Genomic DNA, 16,678 nt, shown 5'->3' with positions numbered 1-16,678 from the left:
GCCTAGCATAACCGAGATAAAATGAAGTTTGTCCTTTAATGATGTCTTTAAATCAAATTCTCTTATGAGATATCTTAGTCTGTTAAGGCTGCTGTAACAAAATACCTTAGAGTAGGTGGCGTATAAACACTGGAAGTTTATATGTCACAGCTCTGGAGGCTGGGAAGTCCACGATCAAGACACGTGCAGATTCAGTATCTTGTGAGAGCTCTGTTCCTGGTACACGTGTCCTCACATGGCCGAGAGTGGTGGGATGGCTCTCTGGTGTCTCTTTTATAAGGGCATGAATCCCATCGTAAGTCTCCACCTTCTGACCTAATCATCTCCTGAAGTCCTCATCTCCAAATACCATCACATTGGGGATTAGGTTTCAAAGTATGAATTTTGGGAGGACACATTCAGTTGTAGCATGAAGTCAAATTACAAATGAGGTGATAAAAATGGAAACAAATCTATAAGCTAAAAATTAGAATAGCGATTAAGACATATGCTTTAGATGATTGGGTAAAGTCAGAATTTATTCCTTCATTTATATGTTTTTGAACTCATATTGTCCCACAAAGGATTTGAAGTGGTTTACACAAAAACACATATACAAATGTGTTAAGAAAAATAGAATTTTAAAATAAAAATATCAAGTAAATGTAAATTAGTAGTTCAAGCAAAATTATAGGCAGAATTAAGTAGAGTTTCAAGTAATTATGCATCTGAGTCATTTCTTAAATTACTGTATAGGAAAAGGTAAGAACTTATACTCCTGAATTAGCTGCATTGGATATCTGTACCAGATAATTTGTCTGGGTAGAGGCAGGCTTCATTAGGCTTCCCAGTATAATTTTTATCATATGTGTATGTTACAACATTGCTCTGAAAAACACAGGCCTACTCATTCATAGAACAAAAGCTGGGCAGACATAAAATCAAGAGGTGATGTCATAGTCTTAGATAAAGTATCAAGTCATTCTCATTTTTTTTACTTCCGTAGACTGCATTTGGGCATTTTCCACTGGCAACTGCATCGTGACTGACTTGGAGTACATTAGCAACACAGACTTAATGAACTACAATCTAGTTGCCTGTATTAGACATTTCATTGTCAGAAGTGTTGGCAGTGGAATGATTCTGGACTGCTTACTGGGTACCACCCACACTTTCCCACCTGCCTCACTGTGACCCAACAATTCAGCCACCAGGCTGGTGGGACTTGGGAAGCCACCTGTGATCACTAATGGAAAGTACTGCATGTTCCTGCAGTACAATCAGCAGACAACTGCTTATTATTGTTACCACTATCATTATCATTATTTTTGAATGGAATGGGGAAGAAAGAGGAGATGAGGGGAACATGGGAATAGAATGGAGATGGCAGATATCAAAAGGAGAACAAAGAGAAGGAAAATACCAGATAGAGGACAGAAGTGTTTCACAAAGGAGAACTGAGAGGAAAAGACAAAGAGAATGAGAAACAGGAAAGAAACAGGTTTGAGTAGTAGAACTGGAGACAGAATCAATGTGACATCTTTATTTGTCCTGATATGACCCAACTAATTTTCAGTGGATGCTAACTTGTTCATTTCTGGGATATTGTAGGAGCACAGCAACAAAATATTAGAGGTCACCATCTCAGTCACTCTTCAGTAACTCTCTAACCTTTAAGAACCTGAAGGCAGCTGTGGCCACTGTGGGAACAAAGCATCGGGGAGGAGGAAGAGTGTGTTGTGACTCATTCTGATGACTCGGCCTTATGAAAGTAATTTAGCTCTGCTGGGCTGAACCTGGTCATAATTAATAACAGGTCACCTATTTATGTAGTAGGTCCAGTATTACTAACAAAGTGCTGCCTGAGGCAGAGGCAAGGAAGAAACAAAAGCAGAAGAAAAAGAAAAGGAAAGCGAGAGAGAAAGGAGGGAGGGAGGACAATGACTTTCAATATTCTTTAGGTTATAGAGACTAGAGTGCTGGATGCTTTTTCTATGTAATTGATGTAATCTGCCCAACAGTCCTGTATAGTTGGTGTTATTATCCACTTTTCACTGAAGCTGAGAAAGTAGTTTGCTTGGTATAACAGATTTAAACTCAGGTCTCCAGGACTTGAATTCTGGTAAATGTTTTTAACTTCAAAATAGTTGTAAAATTTAGGTTATATTTAAAGAGACATCGCTTGCTTATGTGTTTAAATCTTTCTACCAGGGTCATTACCTCTCTTTTCCAGTATCTCACTTTGTCTTAAAATCACAACGTATGAATCTATCCTTCATCTTTACAAAATACTCAGTGATTTTATGGTGGGAAAAAAATGGAAGGAGACGGACTTTGAAGTCAGAGAAATCTGGCCTCATATTCTGTTTTCACAGTTTATTAGCTAGATGGTTTTAGGGATCTATAAAATAGTATTAAAAATATGTAGTTTTCTTTTGAGGATGAAAGGAGTTATGGAGCATACCTAGCACAGTGCTCTCTACTCAGGGGACCATGAATTATTAATTTCCTTCCTTTCTCTTGAAATTTTAAATAGAATTCACTGGTTCTAGAATTTCCCCAATTCTGCACTATGCAGAACATTAGGGGTTCTGAAAAATGTAATTAATGTTCTTCACAAAAACTTTTTTAAGGTCAGATATGTTGGCAATAAGTACATTTTTGTTTTCTCTTAATTCTTACCTCCCTCTTCCCCTGCCCCCTCAGTATTCCACCACATAAGGCTCACTGAAGTTCCAGGCAGATTAAAGAACTAGATGTGAAAGTAAAAATAAAATCATTTAGAATAAAATAAAAAAATATATTTATATGACCTTTCGATAGTGAGGATTTCTTTAAAAAAAGACAAAAGCTCAAAACATGACAGATTTTGACTACATTAAACTTCGGTATGACAAAAGACGCCATTAAAAAATATTATACAAGGCATAGACTATAGAAAGATATTCAAATGCATTTAATCAACAAAGAATTATATCTGAATGTATAAGCACTCTTACATATTAGTGAGAAAGAGGCAAACAGTGCAATAGAAAAATAAGCAAATAGTGTGAATTGACGACTCACAAAAGGGCAAGTTGCATGGCCAAGAACATCCTCCTTCCCCACCCAAAAAAGCTCAACTTTACTAGTAATTGAGGAAATGACAACTAATATAAAAATGAGATACTCCAAACTGACTAAATTCACAAAAATTAAAAGAGCTGACAGTACCCACCTTTTCACTGTGTTATTATTTCTTCAACATTTTAATGGGAGTTTTAGCCAACACAGCAACATACATCAACGCACAAACACAAAGACATGAGATAAATCATATAATAAGATTGAGAAAGAAGACACAAACTGTCATTATTTGTAACAGTGAATATATGCCAAGAAAATCCAACAGAAACTCCAGGCAGACTATTAAAACTAATAAGATAGTTTAGCAATTTGATAGGATTTAAGATTAAGATTTTTAAAAATTCAGTTTTTGTAAACTGATTAAATAAGTAACAATTATGAGAGTTAATAATGCTGCATACTGGTAAGTGTTTTTAAATATTTTGGTTTTATCTTAGTAGATAGGAGGATTTTACTTTCTTATCCCTTTGAAGTTAGGTTTAATCAGATGACTTGCTATGATCAATGAAATATAGGCAGAGTGATGCTTATCACTTCCAGGTTAAAGCTTTAATAGCTAGTATATCACGTGCTATACTTTTTCATTGTTCCACAGAATGTGGCAATTTTCCAGATACTAACTGCTCTATTTGGTTGAGCCCTGGGACGAGGACAAAGTGCCCCAGCTTATACACGTCAGACATGTTGTATAAACAAGAAAAAAACTCTGTTGCTTTCAGTTTTTGAGATTTTAGGGTTACTTGTTAATGCAGCATCCCCGAGCCCATCCCGAGTCAACAATTTAACATTTGTAAACAATTACCATATGCCAGGCACTTTTCTAAATGTTTCTCTCTCCCTCTGATTGTTTATGTAATCATCACAACAATCCTTTGAGGCAGGAATTATTAGAATTCTTGTTTTTATAGATGAGTGAACTATCTTTCAGAGGTACAAAGAGGTTCAATGACTTGTTTTAGGTAATACTCCCTCTAATTGACAAAGCCAGGATTTGAACTCAAAAATTTTGGTTTCAAAATCCAAACTTATACTGTTAATCACTTGGTGGTGGTCTTCCTTGGAAAATGTACCATAAAACTTATATATCATTTATAATGGAAGACAAAACTATGAGGTATCCCTCCCCAAAAAACCTTGTAAAGGATTATTAAGGCATTTTTAGAGAAAACTATAAAACTTCATTAAAAGAAAAAAATTATTGAGAAGATGTAGCATGATTGTGATTCCACAATTTGTGGTTGGGAAGCATCAAAGTCATAAAGATGGAAACATCCCACATTATAAATTCAGTGTACTTTCAGTAAAAAGGTCATCAGTTTCTTTTTAATGGGATTTGACAAACTGACCTAACATTTATTGTGAAAATATGAAGGACCCAGAATAGTTAACACAGTCTTGAAGAAGAAGAAGAATGGTGGATTTTCCTGACCAGATTTTAAAACTCCCGTAAATCTGTAGGAATAAAATCTGTAGGGTTGAGCCAAGAATAGACAAACCAATGGAAAAGAAAAGGGAATTTAGCACCAAACCTATTTATTTGATGACTGTAAGAATACAATTTGGGAGAAACAAGATGGATTATTAAATAAATGAGACTGTGACAATTATCGGTATGAAAAATGTTTATATCTGTACATACATGCAGGTAAGTTCTAGATGGACTAAAAGTCTAAATTAAAAAAAAAAGCAAAATAATAAAATATTTAGAAAGAAACACGGGAATATATTCTAATTACATCAGGTTCAGATTTCTTATATGTGACGCAAATGCACAAATTATAAGGAATATATTAACCAATCTGACTGCATAATATATTTTTAAGATATTCTGAAAAATGTGAAAAAAAGAGGTAAGATATAAGAAATTCGTAACACATATAACCATTAAAGTATTAGTATCCAGAATATATAAAGAGCTTTTACAAATTAATGATAAAAAGAAAATCGGCCCAATAGAAAAATAGGCAAAGACCATGATAGGTAAATCATAGAAGAAGAAACTGAATGCCAATAAAAATTTAAAAGATTCTCAACATTGCTAATATTCATGGAAATACAAATTAGAAGTCATGACATGCCATATCAAGCCGATTTAATGAAATAAACGTAATAATTCTGATGACACCTACTGGAGATGTTAAGTATTACTAATGGTGTTGTAAATGTGAAGATGATTGTCTACTGTAACCCAGCAATTATGCTTTTAGGGAGAAATTAATATTTATAAGGAAACACATATATAATTATTCTTTGACATCATATTATAGAGTTGTCTAAATAAACAAACTAGATCTTCTGGTTCCACATAGATAAATCTTATAAACATATTTTTAAGAGTAAAAAGATTAAAAGGGTGTGTTTAGTATATATATAAAATTTTAAATTACACAAAGAGTAATATATTTTCTTTATGGAAGTACATTTTCAAAACTTATGTGGGAATGATAAACAACAATTTCAGATAAGTGGTTTGAGAGGAAAGAAAGAAGAGAAGAAGGGAGGTAGGACTTTAATTTTGCCTGTAACATTTTATTTCTTAAAAAAAAGAGAAGGTCTAAAACATATAGTGGAAAATATTAACACGTTTAATATTAGTGGTGTGTTAATAGGTAAATGTTATAGTATTTTCTATATTTTTTATGGTTGAAGTATTTCATGATTAAAATTTGAACTTAAAATATGCTTAGATGGTATATCTTCACATATATACTGCAGTATAATTATTTTTAAATCTCACAACTAAGCCTTATAATTCTTCTTTGTTTATTATAAATAAGACATTTTCTTCTTTCACACGCTTTTGTTTTAATCTATGCTTTTAAGCAGGTGGCCTAATTATTTCTAGGACCTTCAGCAATAATCATGTATGTTCTTAAAACATTTTGACGTCTGCAGATTTATTTCACAGATGTTAGCTTTATTGTTGTACACTCCCCAGGAAGTAGATGTTACAGTCTTATACCGAGAAAATGAGACTGGGATAGATTGCCTACATTTGTTGATTAAAAAGTAGCAAGGCTGTTTTTTGACCTAGGATTTTATCTTCTAAATCAAATGATTACTTCATTCTTTTCTGCCTCCCATTGTCTTTTTGTTTTGTTTTGTTTTGATGCAGGATGGGGGCTATATTAGGGCAGAGGTGATTTAGATTTACAGCTCTTCAGCCATAGCTTCAATTATCTCCTTCGTAATGGTATGTAAATTTGCCTCCAGTGGAGGGGAATGCTAATGATTCTAAGCCTTAGTGTAAAAAGACAGTCTATAAAAATTTAAAAGAAATACGTTTAGTAAGCATTATAAATTTTGTTGGGAATAAGATGTCTTTAAGGTAACAACTATTCGTGGAAAGAAGGAAGAAGCTAAAAAGGTACAGTGAAATGAGTAAAGGAACAGGATGGTGGAGGGGTCTTTGGTCACTGAGCACATATTTGTGTGAAAAAGATCAGGAGCAGAATTCACTTATTTTGCCTTATAGGAGGAAGAAAACAAGATGCTGTAGATTGAGGGTAGGCGGGGAGAAAGAGAGAGAAATGGTGCAAGGATCCAAATGACAAAGGATTGCTGACAATTGCCTCATGGGCTGCTCAGCGGGTCTGAGTCTAATCTGCATTCACCATAATCCATCCTTTCTGGTCATGTAGGGTTTTTCAGGTGGGATCTTGACATTTAGGAATGAGGCACGTAACCCAGTCTGTTGCAGTCTGTGCAATAACTACAAGTAAAGCTAGCAATTGGCATTATTGAAAGTGGAACCAGGCAGGATATTAGAAGGGCAAAGAAGGAGGAGAAACTTGGACATGTGGAATCTGCAGGAGGAGAGTCACCGAAGTGTGTGACGTGTAGGTCTTCTGCCTGCCAAGTGGAAAGTTCATTAAGTGGCAAAAAATCTGTTACTTTCAGCTCACAAATAGAACGATGGCAATGACAGGTCAGTTGGCATTTCTAGAAAAGACAACTCTTTCTTGACACTATTCTTCCAGTTAAAAAGAATATCAAATTAAACATTAGAATGAATATAATTAAATTATATATTATGAAACTTTCTACATAGATTGCATTTAAAAACATCAGAAGTAAAGACATTTTAGTTAGGTTCCAGCTGAAATTGGTATATGAAAATGAGGTGACAAACTTAGTGGAGGAATTTTTCATAAATACGTAAGTATGAATTGAAGTTTTAATTACAGATAGATTTTAAAATACTACATTATTAAGAAATGCAGATTCTAAGAAGAGAAAAGTAGAGAGAACAATAAAAATGAGTATGCATGGAAAAATTTCCAATGGCATGTACTTAGGAAAATACCTAACTTGCAGTATGAGAGAGATGCATTTAGTTATTGAACTAATAATTTATTTATTGATTTATAAATTCATGCCTTAAACCCATATTAATGGAGGACCTATTATGTGCCAGACATTGTTCTGTGTGTTTGGAATGTATAACTAAAAGACACAAAATCTCTGATTCTGTGTGTCTTACATTCTTGTGAGGGAAGAAATAAACATAATAAATAAGCTAATTATATAACATTAGAAAGTGATAAGCACTTCAGAAATCAAGCAGAGGTGGAGACAGAGAGTGTGTGTTAGTGGGAGTAGGCAGCTGTGGAGTACAATTTTTTATTAGGCAAGGCCTCACGAGCTGTTGAATTTGAGCAAATACTTGAAGGAAGGGGAAAGACCATTTCAGGTAGAGTGAACAGCCAGTGCAGAGCTGTCAGGTTGCAGCATGCCTGGTGTGTTTTAGGAACAGTATGGAGGTCAGTATGGCTGAAACAGTGAGCAAGATGGAGAGTGGAAGATGATATCAGCAAGATCACAAGGGCCAGAGCATATAGAACCTATAAGCTACTGAAAGGATTTTGTCTTCAGGGAGCTATTGGGCTTTTTTAAGTACAGGAGTGATATGATCTCACTTGGATTTTAAAAGGATCAGTCTCTTGAGAATAGGCTTTAGAATGGCAAGTGTGGAGGCAGGTAGATTGGTAAAGATGTTACTGCAGTAATCCAGGTAAAAGATGATGATTGGAATAGCTGATAGCAGTGGAGGTCATGAGAAGTGATTGGATTCTGGATATATTTTATAGATAAAGCCAACCAGTGTTTCTTGTTGAGAACAAGAGAAAGGATGTGAAGTGAAAAAGAAAGAAATTGGGGATGACACTAAGGTTTTGACAGAGCATCTGCAAGGATAGAATTGCTGTCAACTGAGGTGGAAATTCTGCACATTTAGATAGAAAGATGAGGAGTTTAATATTGCACATGTTAAGTTTGAAATGGCTGTTAGATATAGAAATAGTTGTGTTAGGTAGGCATTTGGATAAAGGAAACTGGAGATCAGAGGAGAAGTCTGGGTTGGAGATGTAGAAATCATCCTGTGACCCAAAGTGATAGGACTGGATAGGATTACCTGGAAAATAAATGTAGGTGAATTAAAAAAAAAAAAAAAAAGTCCAAAGACTAAGCCCCAGTGTCTTCCATGGTGAAGGGATTGAGGGAAGAGAAACTAGCAGCAGAGACTGAGAAGGAAACTTTGGTGAGGTAGGAGGAAAAACAAGGAAATATAATATCCCCGAAGACAAATGAAATAAATGTATTAAAAAGGAGTGAGTGATCAAATGCTGGTGATGGGCTTCAGCAATGGGGATAATGCTAGAATATTCTGACTACCTCAGATTAAACACATAGTAAATCCCAGATCTTTAGGTGATTTTTAAAAGCTTTTATAGATAAACTAATGGAAGTTTTTATTGCTTAAGCTTCCCTGCCAGTGGACAAGTTATCCACGTGCTGACTGCCTTAGCACTTTGTTATCTGGATCAATACATGTGCAGCTCCCAATTTTGCTCCTTACCAAGCTCTTGCCTCAGTTTCTGCTTCTGTTCAGGCCTTCGTTCAGCATTATAACCCTTTGCTCATGACCCCCTTGCTTGACACTGACACTGTTTTGAAGCTTTAGGTGGGTTTGATTAGTCTACTCAGTCGCTAGCTTTATATTTCCTGGGCCAATGTCACCTGGTTCTCATTATGTCTCTTTTATGCTGGGAATATCTAAGGCAGTTTGGTCATAGCACTTTCTCAACCTTTCTCAGACTTTATGTGAGCAGTTCCACTTAATGCTTTTCCTTTCTGCCTTTCTGCTGCGCCTATCTCAAATTTACTTAATCCTTGAAAGCAGCTATTTGGTGAGCCCAAGAGGTTAAACAACCACAGTTAAAAAAGAAGCCAGGATTGGAAAAAAAGATGGGAATTATAAAATTATAGTCAATGGAAAAAGAAATGAGAATGAATGAAATTTTTCCAAAAGAAGTCTTCGAAATAACAAAGGTAAAACAAGGACTAAACTTTGGGAAAACGCAAAATGTATGGCCCAAAGCAGTGCCTATTTTCTTTCTTTTAGCAAAGAAAACAGACAAGGTCAAGTGAATAGGAAGAGAACCTGGAGTGAACGCTACCTTGGAAGCCAAGAAGTAGAAAGATCCAAGAAAGAGAGAGCGGCAAAAGTGTCCAGTTTTAGGACAGTTAGTTAATGGAAATAATACCATTGGAGCTGAAAATGAGGATGTCATGGGATATTTCAGCAAGAGAAGAACATAGTGAAGTAGTAGAAGAGAGACCAAATTGAATAAGAAGTATGAAGCGATGAAATGGAAGTGGATATAAAAAATTATACCAAAAATTCTCTAATGTGCATCAAAATCATTTAGATGGAGAGGTGAAGCTGTTTAAAAAATAGAGATTTCTGGGTTTAACTCTCTGAAGTTTGAATTTAGTCTTAGCAAGGGCCAGAAATTGGCATTTTTAAAAGCATCCCGTTTTAATAAAGTTTGTAGTATATTAAAAAAAATGGCAATGATAAAAGATGGAAGATTTGGGGCAGAAGCCTTTCTGCTGGTGCTGGCGACTAATACCTAGTAATTTTAAATTTACTTCACTGAAAAAGCTTCATCCCTGGAGCAAAAATGTGTTGACCAGCCAATATTAAGAACAGTCTGCCTAACAGTTGTGCTTTTTATTGGAAATTATTTAATTGCCTTTTGGTATAAATCAGTTTGGCCACCATGATCTAATATATCCTAGGGCCTGATGATCCTTGGATAAACTTAGTGTTGATATTTCAGCCTTCAATAAATAAATGTTTGATTCTATCTCTGAAGAGCCTAGACACCAAGTACTTCAGAATTAAAAAAAAAAAATTTCGAATTCTTTCCCAGTCATCATTTTATCAGCCTCCTTTCTCATTTGCCAAGTCCAAAGATTACTAGTGATAACCTTCTAGGCAATCTTTGCAAAAAAGCCTTTTACTGTTTCCAATCTTTGCAAAAAGCCTTTTATGATTTTCAAGACCTTGAGCGCTCACTCTTTTTAAACCCTTGCCATTTGAATTCTGTCCCTCCTGTTGTACTTAATTATATTAATTAAGGACACTCAGTGATGCCAAAATCTACATTATCTTTTTTTAAAATTTTGACTAAAGTATTAGAAATTGTTAATTCCACTTTCCTAAAATTATTCTTTGGATGTTTCTTAAGTATGAATGGAAACAAAGTACTGTTTTTCCATATATATAGAACTCTCATCTATTCCTATAAATACTAATGTAAATTTTATGCAGATTATTTAAAATTTCTGATTTTCAGCCCTTACTTTCTTCCAGTTTCTATCATATTTTTCACTGCTTATTAGATTTTTAAAACTTGGTTGGCCTAACCTGACAGTATGTAATGGCAAATATTGAAATAAACACCATCTCTCTCTTTTTTTTCAGATATTTTGTTGTTAGCGTATAGAAATGCAACTGATTTCTGTTCATTTTGTTTTTTGCAACTTTACTAAATTTTTCATTAGTTCTAACAGCTTTTGGGTGGAGTCTTTAGGATTTTCTATATATAAGATCATATCATCTGCAAGCAGAATAGAAGAAACCATCTCTCTGATAAGTCTAAAAAATGAAGAGAACTCATACAACTTAGTAGCAAAAAAAAAGTAAATTAAAAACAACAATATTATGATTAAAATGGATAGAACTGAATAGACATTTTTCCAAAGAGGACCTACAAATAGTCAACAGGTACATGAAAAGATGCTCAACATCACTAATTATCATGGAAATGCCAATCAAAACCACAGTGAGATATCACCTCACACCTGTTAGAATGACCATTGTGAAAAAGGCAAGAGATAACAAATGCTGGCGAAGATATGGAGGAAAGGAAACCCTAGTGCATTGTTGGTTGAACTGTAGATTGGTATATCCACTATGGAAAATAGTACAGAAGTTATTCAAAAAATTAAAAAAAGAACTAGCAATTCCAATTCTGGATATTTATGCAAAGGAAGCAAAATTACTATCCTGAAAAGATATCTGCACTCCCAAGTTCATTGCGACAATATATATATCTCACATTTTCTTTATCTATTTATCCATTGATGGACACTAAGTTTGCTTCTATGTCTTGGCTATTGCAAATAATGCTGCAATGAACTTGGGAGGGCAGATGTACCATTTATTTGAATAGAGTTTAGCCAAGTAAACACTTATTGATTACCTACCATATATAAATTACAATGCTTTGTAGATACAAGTATGCATTGCTGTTCAAGTCTTATTGATTCTTGAGTTTCTGAGAGCAAACAGGGAGAATTCAGCTAATGAAGCATACTGGCCCTATTAAATTTTTTTTTTTTGTCTTTTTGAGCTCAGATAGTGACAGGAGAGTCTCTTGTATATAATAAGTGCTTAATAAGTGTGTGTTTAAATAAATTTAATTATCAATGGTATAAGCATCGGAGTAGTTTTCTGCTAAGTATAGTGAGTTTATTTTTAGACATACTGAAATAGAGGCATCATGAAAATGTGGGAAGTGAACTAAAGAGAGATCACACTTAAAGACATAGCTTGAAGCAGCAATTACATAGCTGTGGTAGTTGATGCCAAGAAAGTGAAAAAGGTTCCTTAGGGAGAAGGTAAAGAATGAGCAAAGACAGAATTGGGAAAGCTTTGGGGAATACAGGCATTTCATACCTGCTCACTGGAGTAGAACTAAGATAATTAAAGAATAGAGCAAAAGCAGTATAAGGTACAAGAATGTGCAGGGAATGGGCAAGGTAGTGGAGAGGGAGGGGGCAGTAAAAGGCTTGAACATTTGTTGAATGACTATTATATGTCTGATAGGAATTAATCGGCAATTTACATAATTCGCCTCATTTAATCTTCGTACTATTTCCCATGAAATAGATAATATTCTCCTTTTATAGGTAAGAAAGCTTATGCTCAGACAATTTAATAAATTTTCTTATGGTAAGATGGCTGGGAAGTGGTATAGTTGGGTTAATGTTAAGCATGGTGAGGTCATGTTGTTTCATGTCTGCCTTGTTTACCATTGATCTCCAGAGCCTAGTTTAGTCCCTGGCACATTCTGTGCATTCTATACATATTTATTGATTTTACTAATCAAATTTAGGTTTGTTAGGCTTCAAAGCTTTTATTGTCAACTTTTAAATGAGCATTTTTCATAGAGCAGACTTAGAAGTCAGAATGTAATAGGCTGGAAAATGCCTTGCCCCAGCAAATGCTGAGATTGCACACTGACCCCCCTACACATAGCAGCAACACCCCAATGTGCCGAGACAATTGAAGCTTATCAGCCCATTTCTATTGCCTTACCTTGGGTGGGACTCAGATATTATCCCACTGTGCTCTTCATAACTTCAGGGCTCACATGCTAAACTTCACATGCAAACTTAGTGTTGCTCCCTCATCAGGTTTGAGAGCTTCCCCACCATCAAGGAGGATACAACTTTAAGCATAGTCTTAGAAGGAAACCCAGTCAGAAAATCCTTTTCCTATCTTCATTTTCACTTTAAAAAATATTTTTGATGTGCATGAGGGATTTAGGCATTGTTTCTAATGAATTATGTGAAAAAAATTTATAAATGGCCAAGCACCTCCTTTGGAATACAACATCTATTGTGTTGGTACCTATACTGAAAGTTTTAACATCCTGTTACATTAGCAGATATTTGTAATACAGTGTAATGCGTGCTATATAAGAGGTCTGAAAAGGCATGGAGTGAAGGAAAGAGGGATCAGTCTCACCGAGGGTAGAATGTGATCAGGCAGGACTTCAAAGGAAATGTGATGTTTGGTTGGGTTTTACAAGATGGCAGTATGTGGGTGGCACAGGGCTTTGACAGTGGATGGCGATAATGTTCTTCCTGTAGCTATATCTTTCCCTTACTGGCTTCTTTCCAAACTCCTTTAGTGTAGGTGGTAAACTACAAATGCATAGCATTGCATTCTTTTATTAGTTTAAATAATTTTTTTATTTCAGTTTAATAAGAAGTAGTTCTGATGTTGCTGGCTTGCTTCAAGGTTTGCTCATATGCAGTTGGTGGAACATAGAAAGACAGAAGACATTACTTAAACAAAACAGAAAGGAAGCATAATTAGGTTTAAAATTGCCCAGGGAAGAAAGCTTTCCAGGAACCAGTTATGGGAGGATTACTTCAAGAAATAAGATGACTATCAGGAATGACACTGTGCCTACTGAATTGCTTTATATAGGCAAGTTGAGTCACAGACATAATTTAATGTGTTAAATTCTCACAGATTGGACCAAACCTAACATCAACATAAATGTGGTAATGAAATAACATTTTAGGTGAAATTTCAGATCATGCAGATAGAGTGAAAGAATGTTGAGGATGCTTGTCATTAGGTGATCTGAGAAGACTCTGTTTTGAGGTGAATGGAGGTAGTGGAGAGAGGCTGAGCCTTAGAGTGGAGATCTGGGTTGAAAATCCAATTGTTCTAATTCTTTAGTTTTGACTTGAGAAAACTACTCCCTCTAAGCCTCAGTTTTCTCATGTCTAAAATGAAAATAATGGTACCTTTGTTACATTTTGTTATGCAGATTAAACGAATTCATGTATCTAGTGCCTGGACCAAAGCAGTATCTCAATAAAGATTGGTTAATTTCTCTCTTCTCTTGTTTTCTTTTCCATCTCCTCTTTCTCTCCTCATATCTTCCTTCCCACTCTCCTCCCATTGAAAGATGGAAAAAAGAATCCATGGTATATTTAAGCAAAGTCTCAGTTATCACCAAAGATTCAAGAATTAAGGGTCAGCAGTTCCATAAAAAAAGTTATATAAGTAGACATCATATTGAAGATTTTACTATTATTACTCTGATTTTATAATAAAGGAAATTCAGGTTTGGCAAGATTATTTTAATTTGTTAAACTTAACCATAATAAGGGTCAATTCTAGGACTTTAACCTCCCTTTTTTTTTTTTTTTTTTTTGGACTCTAAAGAGCAAGCCCCTAATCACAATTCACATTATGGACTATAAGTGAGCTTACTGTGAACTCAACTGAATTCCTCAGTCCTCATTTCACCTGCTGCCCTTAAGCCACAGCTCCCTCAGCATTTACTTGAAGAGCAGGGTTCTTTCCTTGTTCTTGTTGTTGCACTGACCTTACATTTATCCTTATTAAATTCTATCTTGTCAGGTTTGGCCCATCTCTCAAGCTTGTTAAGATCTTTTTGGCTCACGATACTGGCATACTGTCATCCAGCATCTTCTTTATCCTTCCAAGCTTTGTATCATTTACAAATGTAATACACATACATTTTCTGTTTTCATTCAAGTCATTGATAAAATCGTTGAACAAGACAGGCTGAAGGCAAAGTCCACAGACTGTGACATCATTTCATTAATCAGTATCCTTAAGAAATGGCTTTTCAATTCATTTCAAATCCATCCAATTGTATTAGCATTCAATCTCTTTTTCTCTATCTCTTTTCACAAGGTATTAAAAAAGAATTTGTCAAGCTTTTAGCCTTGACGAAGTCTAGATACCTGATGTGTACTGCATTTCCCTGATATACATTTCCTTGTCAAAAAGAGGACTCTTCAGTTTTCAGCCAAACTGCATGCATTCCATGCTGTTTGTAAAATATTTTCTTTCAAAAAAGGATAAAGCCCCATTTTTATTTATAGCTACCTAGTTAAAATGAAACTTAAATCCACAGATAGTAGAGCTCCTGATCCTAGCTGTTTTTATGCAAAGGTTCTCACTTATGCCTCTTCTAAATACCATAAACTCACAGCTCATTTTAAGGCATGAAATTCAATATAAGTAAATATATCTTCTGTTAATTTTTATAATTCACACATTCTCAAGAGAGTATGTTTAAAGCTTCTAATTTTCCCTAGATGAGGAGTTTGAAGCTCGATTCTAGAAAGTTGACAAAAATCACAAAATTCTACATTAAAAGAAACTGACTTAAAGTGGAAGTTATTGTAAATCTAAAGTCTATATGATTGTATTTCACTAGAATATCTGTACCCCCATGTTCACCAAGATGGCGGAGTAGGAACCCCCGCCCCCGCCGCCACCCCTCACAAAGATCAACAATTTGACAGCTGTCTCCAAACACAAACAGCTGTGCGAGAGCTCAGGAGTGTCTGCTTAGAAAACTTCAGTAACACAGTGGAACAAAACCCCTGATAATAACCATATAAGAGAAGGAAGAACAGCTTCATTTGGTTGTATCACCCCATCTCCCCAGATAGGCATTGCTCAGCATCAAGGGGGAATGCCCCAGCTAGAAGGAGTTCCCCTTGCCTGAAAAGGGAGAGTGGGATGAGCAACCAGCTTCCCTAGTCTTTTGGGTGTACTACATGAAAGATCTGCTTTAGTTTCATGTATGCCAGAAACCAGTAAAGTTGAGACATCTAGAGATGATTAGGAACAAGGCAGAAGGGCAGGGGCTACCAGTATCAGCCACACAGTGGGAGTTATTGTGGAACCCAGTGACCTCTTCTTGCAGAGGACCTCAACATCTTTCTCCACTGAAGAAACCAATGGCCAACACAACTACCACAGGCCCTCTGCAGATTTCATTGGCTTTTGCCCCACAGATTTTTGTGTTTGCAGGTACGGGTTGCCTGAGTCCTTCTCTACTCCCTACCCCACCAGTGCCTGGGATCCATGCTGGCAGTCAGCACCTGATTCTGTGGCTTTGCTTGTGCAAGATGCCAGTCTAGATCCCTGTGACTGACCCCCTCCCCCCCACTGCCATGTGTGAACTTGGGACTGGCTTTATTGAGATGTAATTGATATATAATATTGTGTAAATTTAAGACACGTAATGATAATTTGATAGATATATATCAAAAGGATTACCACGATAAGGTTAGTTAACATATCCTTCACCTCAGATAATTACCATTTTTGTTGTTTTTGTTATGGTGTATATTTAAGAGATCTATTCTCAGCAACTTTCAAGTATGTGATACAGTATGGTTAACTACAATCACCATGCTGTATACCAGATCACCAGATTTTACATCTCTTATAACTGGAAGTTTATATCCTTTGACCAACGTCTTCTCATTTCTCCCATCCTCCAGCCCCTGGAAATTACCATTCTACTATCTGTTTCCATGAGTTTGGCTTTTTAGATTCCACATTTAAGCGAGATCATAAGGTATTTGTCTTTCTTTGTTGACTTATTTCACTTAACATCCTCAGGGTTTATCCATGTTGTCACAAATGGAA

This window comes from Pteropus alecto, unplaced genomic scaffold (assembly GCF_000325575.1).
Source record: "Pteropus alecto unplaced genomic scaffold, ASM32557v1 scaffold103, whole genome shotgun sequence".
Taxonomy (NCBI): Eukaryota; Metazoa; Chordata; class Mammalia; order Chiroptera; family Pteropodidae; genus Pteropus; species Pteropus alecto.
The sequence above is the reverse complement of the archived record's forward strand: the minus strand, read 5'-3'. Positions refer to the sequence as shown.